This window comes from Jaculus jaculus, chromosome 12, assembly GCF_020740685.1.
Source record: "Jaculus jaculus isolate mJacJac1 chromosome 12, mJacJac1.mat.Y.cur, whole genome shotgun sequence".
NCBI lineage: Eukaryota > Metazoa > Chordata > Mammalia > Rodentia > Dipodidae > Jaculus > Jaculus jaculus.
This window is the reverse complement of record NC_059113.1, coordinates 47,646,634-47,652,633: the sequence shown is the minus strand read 5'-3', so window position 1 is coordinate 47,652,633 and position 6,000 is coordinate 47,646,634.

Genomic DNA, 6,000 nt, shown 5'->3' with positions numbered 1-6,000 from the left:
TAAAGACACTGAAGACAACGTACAACACTGAACACATGTCCAAGGATCACCCTGTCAAGCAGTTCCACAGTTCACTGAGGCTGCAGTTAGTAAGCGCAAAGTTTCTAAATATGCCGTTTCTACCGAAGAGTATATACAAAGTGAAGAGTGCGGGGTTGTCCATCGTCTTCCATCATGGTGGGTGCGACAGAGCGATCCCGGGACAAGGGGGAGGGCAGGGCTGGGGAGGGAGGGGGCGGGGAGGAGGGGGAGGGGAGCCCCGGGCACCGGCTGGGGGACAGAGGAGAAGCTACCGAAGCCTGCTCTCGGGCTCTCTGCCCCCAGCCCCGCTCCGGACACTGCGCTCCAACCAGGAGGAGCACGAGGAGGAGGAGGATGAACAAAACGGCCGCCGCCACCAGCCAGGCAGGAAACGCGGCAGGGCGCAGGCAAGGCCGCCAGGTCACCGCTCCGGGCCGCTCGCCACGGCTTGCCCGGCGGGACGGGAGGGGGGTGTGGGGGGGGAGAAACAAAACAAAACAAAACAAAAAACAAATCAAGAAGGGACAGAAAGCCAAGACCGCGGGGAAAGACTCTGTAGCCGCTGGCGAACAAGTTACTTTGTCGCGGCCGACCGGCTGGGCGGCAGGAACCCAGCGTGTTTCAAAAGAGACCAGGGAGCGAGAACTGCCAGGAAGTCAAGTCTCTGGGAATTGTGGTCCCCGGGAAAGAGCGAGGGAAGCCTAAAACAATTTTGAGCAACAAAAATATGGCTGGTGGTATCACCATTCCTGATTTTAACCAATATTACAGAGCCATAGTAACCAAAACAGCTTGGTACTGGCACAAAACCAGACACATAGATCAATGTAACAGAAGAGAGCACCCAAATATAAGTCCTGGTAGCTACAGCCACCTGATCTTTAACAAAAATGCCAAAAGTACTCACTGGAGCAAAGACACTCTTTTCAAAAATGGTGCTAGAAAACTGTATATGTATCTGTAGACAGATGAAAATAGATGTTATTGCTCTCCATGCACAAGAAATAAGTCCAGATGGATCAAAGACCTTAATATCTGACATGAAACTCTTAAACTGCTAGAGGAAAAAGTAAGGAAAACCTTTCAACGTTCTGGCATAGGCAACAACTTTCTGAATATAATCCTAGTTGCTCAAGAAACAAAAATCACTAATCACCATTGGGACCTTATGAAATTACAGAGCTTTAGTATACAAAGGACACTGTGAATAGAGCAAAGAGGCAACCTACAGAATGGGAGAAAATCTTTTCCAGCCATACATCTGACAAAGGACTAATATCCAGGATATACAAAGAACCCCCCTCAAAAATAATAAGAAATCAAACAATCCAATTTTTAAAATGGGCTATGAAACTAAATAGAGAGTTCTCAAAGGAAGAAATACAGATGGCATATAAACATTTTAAAAAAATGTTCTACCTCCTTAGCCATCAGGGAAATGCAAATCAAAACTACTTTGAGATGCCATCTCATTCTTCTCAGAATGGCTATCATAAAGAAAACAAATAACAATAAATGCTGGTGAGGACGCAAAAAAAGAGGAACCCTTCTACACTGCTGGCGGAAATGCAATCTGGTACAGTCATTGTGAAAATCAGTGTGGAGGTTCCTGGGGCAGCTAAAAATACATTTAAAATATGACCCAGCTGTAACACTCCTAGGCATATATCCTAAAGATTCATCTCACTACCTTATAGACACTTGCTCAACTGTGTTTTATTACTGCTCTATTCACCACAGCTAGGAAATGAAACTAGCCTAGATGTCCTTCAACTGATGAGTGGATAATGAAGAAGTGGGACTTTTATACAATGGAATTCTATTCAGATGTAAAGAAAAATGAAATTTGCTGGGAAATGGATGACTCTGGAAAAGATTATACTTAGTGAGGTAACCCAGGCCCAGAAATCCAAACATCACATGTTCTCTCTTATTTGTGGATCCTAGCTACAAATGTTTGGACTTCTATGTGAGTTGTAATAAAACCCAGTAGCAGAGGCCAGAAAGCTAGAAAGGAGATATAAAGGGCATAGAAAGGGAGGGAGGGAGGATGGTAGTGTGTGTGTGTGTGTGTGTGTGTGTGTGTGTGTGTGTAAGAACAGATCACTGGGTGTGGAAAGGCCTAGGTGAGGTAAGGGGAAGAGATTGAGTAAAGGAAAGGTGGGGAGAGGGCAAATCAAAAATCTAGTATTAATAAGCCATATGGAAACCTACTTGTTTGGACAATGGTGTGCATCTAGAAGCCATAGATTATTACTAGAAAATTTTCAGTGCCAGGAATGGGATACCTTCCAGTGAGTTGTTGGCCAAGGAGGTCCCTGACATTCCCCAAAACATTACAGGCCATTGCCAAGGCTCTTGGTTTTCTACCAGGAATGGATGGTAAGACCCTATGCTGAAGAATACACATACTTGAACTGCAAGGTTACTGAGAAATACTGCTGGAGCTGAGCTAAAACCTCCTCCCTATAGACTAGCTGGAAAAGGCTACACTGCCTGCAGCTCCATAGGAGAGAGAAAGAAATCACCAGTGGAGTTAAACAACAGTGGACACTTCAAGCCTTAAATTTGACCAGCCAGGCCAAATGAGCCAACAGGTGCAATCGTGGCATGTCTGTTATAGGGGAAACCAACCCCCCTCTAATTGGACTAGAGGCTTGTTCCCTGGGAGGGAATACATGCCTGATACTGAAATACTGAAAACCTATGACAGGGGAAGTCATGAGCCCTAGGGGTGTAATGTCTGCTGCTGTCTGGCTAAATGTATATACTATGTTCACCAAACTGCCCAGTAAGCACTTCTTAATGTTCATACCCATATATTAATGCTACTCTTACTTTTGGTTAGAGAAGCTTCTCTTTAAAAAAGGAGGTGGCCTTGGGATAACTTAGAAGGCAAGCATTTTAGTACTAAGAAGAAGTGTCGGAGGAGTGCTCAGCACTGAAACATCTCTATCACACTTTCCAAGGCTCAGGGTCCATTGCAGAAGAGGTGGCAGAAAGAATTTAAGAGCCAAAGGAAGGGTAGGAGGTCTTACAGTGCTCTCTGCCAGACAGAAAATGGCCTGGATATCTGTGACCTCACAGTGCCTGACACTACCTACACAAGACCATCATAATAGAAGGAAGAGATGACATCAAAATAAAAGAGACTGATTGAGATGGGGAAGGAGTGTGATGGAGAGCATAGTTGCAAAGTGGGGCAGAGGAAGTTACCATGGTTTATTGTCTGTAATTATGGAAGTTGTCAATAAAAAAAAAAAATACTTTCAAAAAAAGTAGAGGTTAGGATGAAAGAGTCATGGGAATAGAAGCTGAGTCTGAGCTAGTTTCTCCTGGAAATGTGTAGGGTTCAGACAGCATTATTCTGGAAGTTTGGGGGAAAGTTTCTTTTGTTTAATTAGAATGACATAACAATGTTTTTCAATTTGTGATCACTTAGGTTTGGAGACAAAACACACTGGAGAGGCTAAAGATAACCAGTTAGAGCATCCATCCATGTCCCAGAAACAAGAGCCAAGGAATACTGTAGGGAGCTAATGCAGACGCCATTACAAGATGGCGCTGGCTTCCTGCCAGTCTTGAGGTAAACAATTCCTTATTTAGGCAGCGCCTTGGCGCCAACCTCGCTTGAAGTTGCGCATGTGCTTGACGCACCTTGTCCCAAGCCTATCCCGTGGCTCCTGTGGGCGGGTGAGCCTATGGCAGCCAATCAGCAGGTGCCCCATAGTATTCTGCCCTATAAAAGCAGCTACACTCCTGCACCCCTCGCCCCTCGCCATCAGCTTTCCTGTTTACCAAGAGGCTCTCCAATAAAGTGTGATCAAGAAGGATCTTCGTCTGGTGGTCGTTCGTCTCCTGCAGGACAGGGGGCTCGCCCCAGAATACCACAGCAGCACATGGTGAAAAGACATGATCCAGGGGAAGGGTAGTGAAGGATGGTGTGCTTAGAGCACACTGGTTTGGGTGATGTCTGTGGTCTTTTGGCTGTAGGGTGGTGGGATGTCTATGTCAGTGGAGTACTGTTAAGGCAGTTAGGGTGACTGGGACCCTGAAAGTAAAAACCAGGAAAGTCTTTGGGCCTATCCTTGTAGTCTCCACTTTGCCAAAGAAGAATCTGGCTTCTCCATATCTCTTGCCTAATTCTCCAGACATGTTTTACCATAAACAAACTGAGACCCTCCCTGAGAGGGAGTTCCCCTTTCCTAGAATTTAAATATGATCTTGACATGGTGGTTGGTTAAGCTCAGCCTCAAAACTTGGCTTCATGTCTTGCCTCTTCTTGATCTAGCCCCTATGCCAGACCAATCAACCCTCACTCTGGCTCACCTAAGCCAAAAAGTGAAGCCCACCACAATGAGATTATAAATAGACGCTTACCAAAGAACAGCTCTTTTGGCTGGCCTTGGAACTTCCAAGTTCTGGTTAGCCTTCTGTCATCTCAGCCCAGCCATGCTGAGACAAGAGAAGAACCCTCCCCAACACATGCTTTTATTTACACATGGGGTGCATGATCCCATCGTGCCCTCCACATAGCTGGAGCACTCTGTACTTTCTTCTCTTTCCTTCTGTTAATCTAATAAAGTCTCTCTGAACCTTACTATTTGGTCAACAGATTTTAATTCTTTAAATTCATAAGACAAGAATCCTGAGTACCCTAAATTTATTGTGTTGGCAGACTGGTGTAAGGATCTCCAAAATTCTCATTTAACTGTCTTGGGGTGGGTGGACTGAGTGAAGAGGAGACTTTTGGCTGACTGGTTTGCTCATCACAGGCATGCGTTGAGGCAGAGTGTCCTGTGCTATGATTATGTCTTCAGTCCACTTTGTGCAAGAGGTAAGAAAACTTACTAAATTCTGGCACCCAACCCCAGAATCTTATTCCTTGAGTGGAAGAATCACAGAATAAATTGAATTCTTATAATCATAGAATGTGTGATATTAAGTAAGGGTATTCATTGGGTTATAATGGCAACTGAGTGTTGTGTGAATGGTGCGTGGGAAGACTGACATGGAGCTGGGCATATATTTCTACAGGTAGAAATGATCTCTCCACCCCAGCTTGGGGAATTCACTCCTCTTTACTTGAGGAAGTGGTGATGGCCACACTGAAGCAGATGTCGGTCTCCTTAGAGCTTTCCTACTGACTCTTTGCTTCTAGATTCTAAGAAGGACCCAAGTGGTACCAAACCTCTCAAGGTGAAGCACAAAATGTGACCCATGAGGCTGGGAGATAGCTCATGAGATAACACATGTGTCACAGGTTCAGTTTCTCAGTACCCATGTAAAGTTAGATGCACAAAGTGGTGCATGCATCTGGGGTTCATTTACAGCAGCTAGAGGCTATGGCACACCAATATTCATATTCTCTCTTTCTCTCTTTCTCTCCCTCCCTCCCTCCTTTCTTCCCACTTTCTTTTTTCTCTCACCAATCCTAGCACTTAAAGAGTCTGAATTAGGAAGATTTTAATTTTGAGGCCAGTCAGGGCTATTCAGGAAGATCTTGTCTCAAAAAAAAAAAAAAAAAAGATATTAAATTCAGCTGTATGTATATATCTGTGGGATGTGTACATTTGTGTCTTCATTCATTGGCTGCATTCATGTGTGCATACAGGGAGACACATGTTTATGGGTGTAGGCAGGTGTCATGTGTGAATATGCATGTAAGTATATATAGGTCTGTGTGCAGTAATGTATGCACATATGCATGTATATTGGTGGGTATATATATTATGTGTGTGGATGTGGATGAGAAACAGATGGCAAGACCCTATTGCTGAAGACTTCACATTCCTGAGCAGCAAGGTCACCGAGAAGACAAGCTGGTGCTGAGCAGAAAGCCTTTCTTTTAGAGCAGCCAACTGAAAGCTGGAAAAAGCTGCACTGCACGCAGCCCTATGGGAGACAGAAGTCATCAGCAGTGAAGAGTGGACATTAGAAGCTTCAAGTTTGGCCAGACAGGCCAAATGGCTGAACAAG